Genomic DNA, 12,762 nt, shown 5'->3' on the forward strand with positions numbered 1-12,762 from the left:
AGTTGTCACGTGGATATGTGCATGTATATGCATGTAAGTGGTGGATATGTATTTTCAGGACATATTAATGGAAGTTAAATAAAAGGATCTGTATAATTCCTTTTAGAGTTAATGGCATTTTCCAAAAAGAAGTGAAAGGAACCTATCTTAATTTGGAACATATATTTTCTTCAAAAAGGAAACTGAGGTAGCTTTCAGCTAGCATGAGGTAAGACTAAGAAGGCTGTCAGAATAATTAATTCCTTATGAATCTAATGACTCTATAATAATTAACAATCATTATAAAACTCCCCCAAGGGGCTTCCCTGGTGGCACAGTGGTTGAGAGTCTGCCTGCCGATGCAGGGGACATGGGTTCGTGCCCCTGTCCGGGAAGATCCCACATGCCGCGGAGCGGCTGGGCCCGTGAGCCACGGCCGCTGAGCCTGCGCGTCTGGAGCCTGTGCTCCGCAACGGGAGAGGCCACAGCATTGAGAGGCCCACGTACCGCAAAAAAACCCAAAACAAAACAAACAAAAAACTCCTCCAAGAAAATTCCATAAAAGCTGATGCTTGTTGGATATTGACTGGATTGCTAATGCTATAGATTGATTACATGTGTCCTTTCCTTGATGGCTATATCTAGGTGAGGTCTAATAATTAGTTTAATTTTGAAGAAGAGTTATAAGGACTCCAAGGTATCATATGAGCGATAAATTCTAAACCCTCTTATCTGCCTTGCTGTGTTTTTAATAATTATTGCCTGTGTAATGAAACTTGTGTCTTACAGATTTCCTTTTATACCCTCGTGTGGGTGTTATGCCTAAAATAGACACAGAAGATTTTAAGTACATACAATACAAGATAGTACTTGAAATCAGTTAAGATTCTTTCCTCTAACAGAATTCTGTGATTCTGTGAAACTTGGTAGGAAATATATATCAAAGTTAAGTTTATGTCACTGTATAAACATCAGCAAATTATTGCTTGGATGAACAAATTTGTCAGAACTGTATCTGTTTATATCTCATTGATGAGAGTAATAAAGTTGAGGTACAGAGCCCAGGTTGTGTAAGTGAAGATGAAAGAAAAAGTAGGGAAAAAAAAGTTTTAGCCAAACATGAGAACTCAGCTGGATTATATAGTATCAGCCAAGATGGTAAATGAAAAAAAGACAGCAGAGAACAGGGGGACTTCCCTGGTGGCACAGTGGTTAAGAATCCGCCTGCCAATGCCTGGGACACGGGTTCAAGCCCTAGTCCGGGAAGATCTCACATGCTGCGGAGCAGCTAAGCCTGTGCACCACAACTACTGAGCCTGTGCTCTAGAGCCCGCGAGCCACAAGTACTGAGCCTGCGTGCCACAACTACTGAAGCCCGCGTGCGTAGAGCCCCTGCTCTGCAACAAGAGAGAAAGCCCCACAATGAGAAAGCCCGCACACCGCAAGGAAGAGTAGCCCCCACTCACCGCAACTAAAGAAAGCCCGCATGCGACAGCAAAGGCCCGGCACAGCCAAAAATAAATAAATTAAAAAAAAAAAGACAGCAGGTACAGATGCCATGATATGGAGGATAAAGTACTAGTCATGCGGATCACAGTCTTCCTTATGTTCAAGCCACTAGATGTGCTAGTTTAGCCATATAATCAACTCTTGTGATATTGCTAGGACCTTAATGAGGGGAGAAAGAAACTGAGGGGATCACATCATGTTACCTTTCTTGAACAGCTTCCCCGGTCTTATTTTCAATGAATTTAAAACATTAACTCTGTCTCATTTAAGCCATTTAACTGTACCCATAGTCATGAGCCTTTAGTTTCAGCTATTTACGTGTTTTTTCCATAAGAGTATCAATCACTTACAGCATATACTATGCCCTTGCCAGTTCCTTTTGGAACCAATTTAAATGAGAAAAATAAAGGGCTTTGGGAAGAACTGTTTAAGTATGTCTGGTAAATTCTTTTACTGTTTGAGAGCAGCTCTAGAGACTGCAATACGTTTTCCATTTAGTAGAATTTGGCTTTTTTTTTGTGAGTCACAACATTCATGGAAATACATTCAAATCTTAAATGTAGAGACTATGACTTACTGCTTTTGGTATTACTTGCTGTCTAGAATGATGTTACAGTCTACATTACAATATATCTCTGATCAGCAGTGTTTGAAACAAGGATAGCTTCAGACTACAGGGAAGAGTGCATATCGTGATCCACAACCTCATGTTCTGGATTCTTTAGATTGTAGAGCAAGTATGGTACAAAGCTATGCTTTTCCATTAGACATTTCATCAAATACATGTTCTTGGTCACTTGAGTTGCTACTCTTCTTGGACCTAGATCTAGAAAATTATTGTGATAAATTTCTGTATATCCAAAACATATCTCATTAAATGTGACTCTCTTCCTAATTTCCAGTATTATTGTAGCGCTTGTTTTCATTTTAAGACAGATTTTTTTAGAGCAGTTCTAGGTTCATGGCAAAATTGAGAAGGTACAGAGATTTCCCTTATCAGTGCTTACTTTTTAATGTGTGTGTGCATGTATACTTTCATAGAGATTTTGTCCCTTGAGCTAGTCTCTCTCCTTTAACCTTTGTTCCCTCACAGTTCATTCTCCACACAGCAGCCAGGTGATCTTGTTAAATAAAACTCTCCACGTTTTCCTTTCGAACTTAGCATACAGTACAGACTCTTTACCCCGGTGACCAAGTCTGTGTCAGCTGACTGCTGCCTCAGCTCCTCCGAGCCCTGTTCCAGCTCCCTGTGCTCTGGACGCAGGCTTCCTTACCAGTCCTCTAAGATGCCAGGCCCTTCCTGTCTTCACTCTTTCTGTTACCTCTGCCTCCAGAGTTTTCTTGCTCTTTGTAAGGTAGGGTCCTCCTCATCTTTCCTGGAGTAGCGCAGATGCTTCAGTCAGAGAGGCCTTCTCAGACTACTCCATCATATCACCCTTTAAAACATGTTCTTCGTGGCACTAACTGACCTCATCCTGTTTGTTCATGGGTATGTATGCTGTCTATATTGTCCCACCAGAGTTCACCCCTTGAATGTATTGGAAACAGATTAGGCTTGTCAGAGGTTCAAGTGCAGAGCTCATTCAAAGGGACTTCCAAACATTTTTATAGGCAATATGAATTGCTGAATTTACTTTTTATTTAAAAAATTTCATTTTATAAGGCTCGGGTTAAAATACAGAATTCCATTGCAGTTGGAAAGAGTTACCAGATAGCTATCACGCATGTTTGTATGCCAGAATTGCACAGTACGGAGCACAAAAGGTTTTTTTGAGGAACTGAACTGCCAGGTAAGAATTTTTTGCTGAGCTCATTTCATCCTCACAGATGAAGGGGACTTCCCTATAAATGAAGTCTTATATTTCCTTCCCACCGAATAAATGTTATAAACTTTTACCACTGTTTCCCCCATTTGTGTTCAGTAGGAATTAGCCTTTTTTTGTGGTTGCAGAGTCAATTTTGGCAGTCCAGTATTATTTCTGTTACCATTAGCTTGTTCACCCTTAGGCAGAATCTGGACTTTGTGTTTTCCCCTATGCAATTTACATTGAATAAATGTAAATTTCATGTAATTCATGGAATTCAAACTTCACTTGGATACTCTTGACTGCATGGCAATAAAGGCATTTTGGAATATTAGACCAGGTTTTAACATGGAATCTGACTCAATCTCTAGTTTTAAACTATTGATTTCTCCCATAGCTTGGGGATGTTTTTCAGACAATAGCCCCTAGTAGTCTGATTCTCTTAGTGCTTTTATATTAGAGCATTTTAAAAAATGGTATAATAACTTTTGTATTACTCATTACTTTTGGCACTCAGAATGGTTTTGTATGCTCTTATTCTGTTGAAAGATGAGATGAAAATATTATTTTCTGATTGTTGGCAAACGTCATGAAACCTGACTTTTTGACCACTTTGTACTCGTACTAGGGACTGTTTGCCTATTTGCTCCCACTTGGCTCTTCCAGCCAGGGCTAACTCGACTGGTCACCATGCTCTTAGGAGGGAAGTTAAGTAAACTTCAGGTCTGTGCCAGAAATAAAAATGGGGTTCCATCACCTTCTAAGTGTTCATAGAATGAGAGACAGAACAACAGATTCTTCTTTGAGAATTATTAGTGGAGATTCTATCCCACTAATGAAAGCGTTCTCTACCAGACGATATTGATACGTTGACATTTTGGAACAAGGATGGATTCTGTCATCTTGGCTTAGAGAGCCCCTTAAAGGTTGCATTCTAAGAAAGGAAGCCTCTGTGATTTGTAGCCTAGAAGATAAGCTTGTTCTGGTAGAACACATCTGAGTAGGAAACAAATCCTAGTGCTTGTGATACTGTCACTGGGGTGCCGATCACTATTGGGCTTAAGCATAGACCCCTAATTCCAGCTTTTCTCAAAAACTTTCAGCAGTCTGAACTAATGATAGAGGAGATGTTGTAAACCTGTGTTTGCCTGGCAATCAGGTTGTTGCCAAGCTTGAGTTAGAAAGGAATCATTTCTTCTCTTACTTTCTCGACAGTAACTGTGTGAGGGTGGGAGTCGGAAAGATATCTGACTATAAAAGTAATAAAACATGATTGTGAGACCTGCTTGCAACTTTAGTAACATTTGGGTATTTTCTTTAATAACACACCTTTACTATTCCTGAATTAAGCTATGGTGACCACCTGTATGGAGCCTAGCTAGAAACTGCCCTATGTACCTTATAGAGAAAACAAACTAATGGCTACCAGTGAGGAGAGGGAAGAGGGGAGGAGCAAGATAGGGCTATGGGATTAAGAGATACAAACTTCTATGTATAAAACAGATAAGCAACAAGGATATTACATATAGCACAGGGAGTTATAGCCATTATCTTGAAATAACTTTTAATGGAGTATAATCTGTAAAAATACTGAATCACTATGCTGTACACCTGAAATTAATATAATATTGTAAATCAACTTTAGTAAAAACAAAAAAGATACCTTAAGGAAAAAGTAGCTGAGCTTTGTTACAGTGGGGAACAGTTCACAGTGCTGTGACCCTATCTCTAGTCGGTGCCCAAAAGGCAGAAGTCACAGATTGCCGTGGGGAAAAGGACTGACTTCTCCAGAAGACATAACCTCATTCTAGGGACAGCTGGATATATCTTTATTTTAGATGTTGCCTTTGACAAGTTTTAGGGAATTTTTAATTTCACATTTCAGGTGAATATTCTTAATTTGAGCTTTTGGGCTTTGCTAGAGAGCATAGGACCCTCAAAACTCAATGTGATGATCTTGGAACCTCCCTAATTTCTTTCTTTCCATTCTCAGTCTCTCTTCCCACTTCCTTTCACTCTTCTGAAAATTAACACCTGCCAGCGAAATCAACTTTACGCTGCTTTCACTGGAGGCTGGTGTCTAAAAATCAATGCTGGCAACTAATGTAAAGTGAAATTTGGAAGATGCCTGGGTTCTCATGGAGTCGTGCAAGCTGAAGTTATTAAGGAGGATTAGAGACCACAGCTGGTGAGCAGATGGAATGCTTATAATTTCACAATCTTAGGTAGCTTTAAAGCCAAATCTGCACAAAACCTATTTGCTTTTTCTCTAGTTCATTTCGCTTTATCCTGCTGGAATATAACCCTAGTCAGTGTGATACTTTAATTGTTGTAAATGATGAGCCTTAATAGGTCACTCACTTAGATGAAAGCATTTATAATTCTGGTCATGCAATTTCCTACTCAATTGCATTTCAGTAACCACTCTTTAATAATGTACTATGAGAAGCTCAGTAGATAGGGAGGAGAGAATAAGACTTGTAAATTTCATTCAAAATGTAGACATGACGACTACTTCACAATAACACTAATAATATAGTATAATTACATTGTGATGAAGACTAGTTCACAGTAATTACAGCTAAACAGTTCATCCGCTTGCGGCTTAAAGAAACTTGCCAATCAGTTTCTGCAGCTCTTTTTCTGTGTCCCTTTCGTTAGAAATTCTTTTGTTATGCAGTCAGACAAGTCACCTGGACCAGCCGCCTTCAACTGCTGTACCGCCTAATCACAGCCCACTGCCCCGCTTTCCCCATGTCCTCCTCCCTCTTTGTTCTGGCTCGTTGTTATATGGGCGTCTTGTATGTGCGTAGAGCAACTGTAAGCTCCCCAGAAACGCACTTTCCTGCACTTCCTGGTAGATTGGTGTCTCCTACACAGAGGGAAGTGTTTGTGAGGCTTCTGCTCAGTAACTGTTAAGAAGGTCAAACTAGGACCTTTATTCTACTAATTTAAAGATATTAATTTATACCTTAATGGCTGTTACTTTATCTAAGGACAGAATTAGTACCCACTATCCTCTTAGCAGTTCTTTATCCTTACTGAAAGACTTGAGAAAAATGGCTGCTTCACTCAAGCCGTTGCAGAATGTCTGAAAATACAGAAAAACAGCTGGAGCCATAAATAAGTGTGTAGTCTGGATACACTCTGTACTAGCTGGTGGGGAAGGAAACAACACACAGATATTTCAGGTGGTGCTGCACAGCAAACAGCTGTAGTTTATGGTCCGTCATAGTCTCTGTTCTTTTGGAGCCAGTATGTGCTGCTTCTGTAAAGCCACAGTCAGCTGCAAAAATATTGTAACATGTGTTTTGGAAGCAATTACTGCATAATAGTATTCTAGCCTCAAAACATCCTGAATGATATATTTCTATACGTGGGGAGAAAGGGAAGAGCATATTGTGTTACTGATGCGTTGGCACGAAAAAGTAGAATTGTCATAGGAAGTGATCTTTTTTTGCATCAGCTTTTCAAATGATTTTCAGTCGCTTCTTTTTTGGACTTCTAAATTGGCCTTCTGTAATTGGATATGACCTCTTATAAAGCAAGTAGTATAAACACATTTTAACTTCCACTGTAATTATTTTGTACCGAACCAAGTAGTTTAGCAATCCCTTCAAGCGGATAGATTTGTACATCTATCATAAGTAAAATTGTTCTCCCTACCCTTCCCTTGTTCCCTTAGGTGGAGGGGATGGCTGGGTGAAAGGAGGTTTTGGAGGCCCCCTAAGAAGAAAAAGAATTAGGCCAAGAATTAGAAGACCTGGGGTTAACACTGGGTTCTTCTAGATTTGCCTTGTGTGATATTGACCAAATTCTGAAAATTCCTAGTTCGTAGGATCCATATCTAGTAAATGGGTATAATAATACTGAATATTTCCATATATGATACACTTATTAGATTACGAGGGCTGCCATAACAAAGTACCACAAACTGGGTGGCTTGAGTAACAGATACTTAACTTTCTCATAGTTTCTGGAGGCTAGAAATCTGAGATCAACGTGTCTACAAGGTTGCTTGTTTCTGAGGACCATGAGGGAAGGATTTGCTCCAGGTTTCTCTCCTTGGCTTGTGGCTGGCTGATTCTTCCCTTTGTCTTCACATCATCTTCCCTCTATATGTGTCTCTATCTAAGTTTCCTCCTCTTATAAAGACATTAGTCACATAGGGTCTACCATAATGACCTTATTTTAACTTAATTACCTCGTAAAGACACTGTCTCCAAATACAGTCAAATCTGAGGTACTGGGGGTTAAGACTTCAATATATGGATTTTGAGGGGAATACAATTCAGCCCATAACAATACATTACAGAGGGCTATCTAATTATAAGTGATATACTGTAGTTTATAATTCTTCAAATTGCTCTGTGTATTCAAAATATTTCAGTACAGTTTTATTCTGGTGGGCACATTGATAGGAAAAAAAGCGCACTTTCCTTCTTTAAAACCTAAAACTTAATACCCAACCGTGTTTTCATTCCGTATGGTGAATTTGGAAGTGAAAAGATACATCTTTTACTCTGGAGGAATTAGATGGAACTGTTGTATACACCATATACACCATTCCGGTTACTATCTCTTAGGGCATCTTTTTGTTTGACTCTTAGTTGTAGAGTGTTGTTTGGGAAGTTATTAGGAAAGCTTCGCAGGAATGGGTGAGTTGAATTGCTGTTGCCAGCAGGGTCAAAGCATTCTAAATTAGTCTTTTGCTAGAGAGTAAATAGACTCTTGCTTGGAAGTTTTGAGCCAATGGCAGTGTTTTACTCAAAGTGTCTAACTGCTAGACTGCTTACTATAGGTAGTAAGCCATAAAGACGGAGTCCACAGTAAACTCCAAGTGTGACTTTGTGGGCCTGGGATAGAGGGCAATGCAGAGAAGGAGATCGCTCAATGGACAATGCCAAGTTTTTCGTTCACTGGGATTGCAATTGGAGGACTGTTAATTATGGGAAGAAAGGCAACCAGACAGTCACATACTCCAAGGCAGAAAGGAGAAAGGGTAGTCAGGCCAGTTGGAAGCATGCATTAAGATTGCAAAAAGGGAGACTTGCAAATACTTTTGCAGATCAGACTTTCCTATTTGGCTGAGTAATTAATCGGTAAATAGGCATAATAGAGTCATCTCAAATGGTTCTTTAGAGATGCATGATTTGTACACACAAAAAAACTATTGTGGAACAGGGAAGCTGGAAAACAGCTAACTTGGCTAAACAAAACCAAGGCATTTTAGCCTCTAAAAACAACTTTGTGCATTCTGATTTAATTTTCTGAAATGAGATTAGTATGTAGCAGATTAAAAGGTTACCACTAGTAGGTAAAATGCTCCATTCTTCTTCAGGATACTATCCAGAGTGAGATCCAGGAATTCTCAATTGCTTAATTAGTTAACGTGCTCAGTTGCATTTTTATCATCACAGCAAGCGTGATGGCTTTATTGAGGGATTTTTTTTTGCCAGGCAGACTGTTAGCTTTGGCTGTTGAAATATTTCTAATCTGCATCAAATTTAGGATTCTTACTGAATTAATTTAGTATGTGCATACTGAATTCCTATGCAAAAATGGAGATGTATATAGACCTTTGACACAGGTTTATCATAATGTGTTATTTGATGTAATATCGTGATCTATCAAGATGTCATCCCTTTTAACTTTGTCCACCATGACGTCTGTCATGTGCTTGTTTCTAAATATTCAGAGAATAAAAGCACAGTAGGTGCATTTGTGCATAAGTGGTCTCTGACCATTTCTTCAGTCACACATTCAAGACATACTCCTGTGCAGTACTAGGTACTGGGGGATCAATGACACATAACAGTGATGTGATTCCTGTACTCATGAAGCTTACCCTTGCCATTTTTGCAGAAGCGGAGGCTATACAGTTGACCCTTGAACAACATGGGTTTGAACTTCTCAGGTCCGCATTTTTTTCAGTAGTAAATACTATAAATACTATAGTACTACACGATCTGTGGTTGCTTGAATCTGCGTTGATGGAGGAACTGCATTTATGGCGGGACGACTGACTATAAGTTATACATGCATTTTCAACTAAAGGAAGGGTCGGCCCTGCTAATCCCCACGTTATTCAAGGTTCAGCTGTACTGTGAACAAGAACATGCAGTGGGATATATACTTAAATATGGAGAGGAGGATGGGATGTTAGGGGAGATCCTACAAAGAGGACCATTGCAGGTGGTGGGTGATAAGGGCAACACTGCCTGGAAGAATTGATCGCTCAGCAGAGGCAGGAAGGATGAGAAGAGTGAGCTGGACCAGGAGGGAAGGGATAGACTCTGTACTGCCCTTTCACCCTTGGGTAACTAAAAGGTTTCTCACAGATTAACCTTTTACGTTATGGTGTCTTGTAATAGAAATTTTATCACTATAAGCTCTAGGAAATTATTTTAAAATCAATTAGCTGGAAAAAAATTGTCAATGTTAATTGCTGAGAGCCATGTTTGAAATCTTTTTATCTCTGTCACTCATTCCTCTTTTGCTGCCCCTCTTTTTCTTTTCTCTTTTTTTCATCTCTTCTGGGTTTTTTCCTTCTGTGCCAACTTTTATATTTTCATCTTGAGCATTTTTATTTCTTGTCCAGTTTGATACATGACCCAAATGGCTACTTTTGCTCACGGGTTTTCCCGGGGAGCCTGATGAGCTCACTGTAGTCCAGGGGTTACATACCTCAGCTGTTAGGATATGGAGCCCGGGTGAGCATGATTTATCATCTGCAGACTTTAAAATGTGGCTGGTAAAGTGTGCCATTTATTGAGCTGGTTTGGGGTATAAATGTAATATTCCAGTTCTCAGACCTTTTAACTGATTTTTAAGTATACATGCAGAACACATTATTAATAGGCCCATGACGTTCCTGTTTTGAACAACAAGGGCAGCCCATTTGGACAACAGAGCTGTCATCTGCGTGGCTCAAGAGAGTCCTTTATTTTATACAGAAAACTGAAAAATTTTAATTCCAAATAATTTCATTTTATAAAAGACTTAGAATGAGATAGCAAGATCAGTGCCACATGACTTTAGTTTGCTTGTGAACAACTTAAGACTTCTTTCGCATTGACCTTAGATTTGTGGGACGTCTGCTCTATTATACATGTTTTGGAGAACAAAAGGAAAACCTTTAAGAGCAGAGGGCTTCTGACCCTCAAAATGATCCCAATTCTGGAGAAAAATTTTTCATAGATAGCATTCTCCATGTAGATGTTTCCTGCCCTCTGGCCCAATCTAACTTTTCATTTTCGTTTTTTTTCTCAGTTTGATGCGTTTAGAATACAGTCCATTTTCTTTTCTGGATTGGGGCAGATGGTGCTGTCTCTTTCGATTATCTATGTTTTAAAGGAAATGTTGATTGGGAAGAACGAGAAATAAAACATGCCAGATGAAATTGAGAGCAGAAATTATATAATCCAAGAAGAGCCATATGTATTCTGTGTTTTTCTACTCAAAGTTTACCATGACTCATGTTTGAGTTTCTGGAGTTCAAGTCTGCTGTATTTTAAAATGTCATTTAGGATGGTTCTTTGGGTTATTGGTTTGTTTTAACTTTAATTTCTAAAAGATACAGAAACGAGAAATAGATGGGGTTTTTTCCTTCCTAGTCACATTTAAATAAGAAAGTTCTTGAGTAGTAGTGGCTTTTGACAAATCCAAAACTTTTGGATAAATTCTACTTAATGCTCATAAAATCTGTCACCTGCAGTCTGCACATTTTCGCACAGTTGGCCAAGTGATCTTAAACCAGAATATTTAACAGGTGTTCCAAACAGAAGCCTGAAGGAAATGAGCAAAGGGGCACAGAAGACAGCTTGAAGGGTCTCCTACTGGCTATATTTGAGAGAGTTTTAGCATTCAAAAGAATGATGGCAAAGAGTATGACAAGTTTTATTGAGGGGAAAAAATAATCCATGACTTCATAGATAATTAATGTGAGAGAGGGAACTAATTAACATAGAAGGAATGATAGAATTAGGAATATCACCATCTTACAAGTATCAATATAGTAATATCTTCTGGCAAAGATATTAGTGTTTAACCATCAGGTGAAAGGGGAAGAGGGTGCCTTAACAACAAGGAAGTAGGTCACATAATACTAGAACTAAGTGATCGAAGGGCTGAGTATCACCAGAAGGTTCAAATTGGTACTGTGTGCTTCCTTAAGTGATGGAATGGGAAGTACATCCATACAGAGCTCTTGATAAACATTTTTAGCCTGAATCTAATTATAAGGAAATAGTCACACAATCCAGATAGTTGTATACGTTATAAGAAAACTGGTCTGGGGACTTCCCTGGTGGCGCAGTGGTTAAGAATCCGCCTGCCAGCGCGGGGGACATGGGTTCGCTCCCTGGTCCGGGAAGATCCCACATGCCTCGGAGCAACTAAGCCCGTGCGCCACAACTACTGAGCCTGCGCTCTAGAGCCCACATGCTGCAACTACTGAAGCCCGTGCACCTAGAGCCCGTGCTCTGCAACAAAGAGAAGCCACCACAATGAGGAGCCCGCTTGCTGCAACTAGAGAAAGCCCGTGTGCAGCAACCAAGACCCAACGCAGCCAAAAATAAAAATAAATTAATTAAAAAAAAAAAACTGGTCTGGACACTTCAAAAATATTAACTTTAGCAAGACAAAGAATATAGGAGATTTTTATTCTAGATTAGAGGAGACTAATGCAACACATGTTCCTTGATTGGACCCTGGACTTGGGGTTGGGGGGGAACATTAAAGACATATTGGAATGACCGGGGCAATTCGAACATGTAATATAGATTAGATTTTATTCTGTCAGTGTTAAGTCTCTTGGTGTGATGTTGTGGTTACATCATCACACCAACAAGAAGGTCCTTGCTTTTAGGAAATACATGCTGAAGTTTTTGGGGTGAACTGTCATAAGATCAATAACTTCAAATAGTTCTGGAAAAATATGTGTGTACGTGTGTGTGTAGAGAGAGAGAAAATGTGAACATACAAGTATAGCAAAATGTTAATAATTGGTCAGTGTAGGTGAAGGGCATATGGCTGCTCATAATACTGTTCCTTCACTTTTCTATAGATTAAAAAGGTTTCAAAATATATATTTTTACACATCAGGAAATTTCACAGAAAATTTTTCATTTCCACATTCTCTGGAAAAATGGCAGTCTGTCAACCTGAGACTCCTTAGATCCTGCTTGGCAATAATTGATTGGCTGCATAACAGCTGCCTCCTTTAGATAGGGTGAAGGCATTTTCTGTTTTCCACAGTCTTTACCCTTCCCTTTTGCCTGATATGTCCACCATCTTTTACTCACTGACATTACCTGCCAGGTGACTATATGCATTTGTTGATTTCCTGGCTGAGGTAGGCTGTACCATGAATAGTAATGCTATTTCCATATGTCAGAACTCTGGTGAGTTATTTCGAGCCCTAGCACATGAAGTTAGTACTGGATTTGATTCCTATATCAGCTGATGA

At 39.4% G+C, this 12,762-nt stretch overlaps 1 protein-coding gene across 1 annotated transcript in view; it reads left to right on the plus strand.

Annotated features, from left to right (window-relative positions):
- The window catches only part of FNDC3B (fibronectin type III domain containing 3B), a 357,916-nt gene that overhangs the window by 225,996 nt on the left and 119,158 nt on the right, over positions 1–12,762 (plus strand). The gene's annotated exons all lie outside the window — the stretch shown is intronic.

The sequence above is a fragment of the Lagenorhynchus albirostris genome, chromosome 5 (assembly GCF_949774975.1).
Source record: "Lagenorhynchus albirostris chromosome 5, mLagAlb1.1, whole genome shotgun sequence".
In the NCBI taxonomy this organism is placed as follows: Eukaryota; Metazoa; Chordata; class Mammalia; order Artiodactyla; family Delphinidae; genus Lagenorhynchus; species Lagenorhynchus albirostris.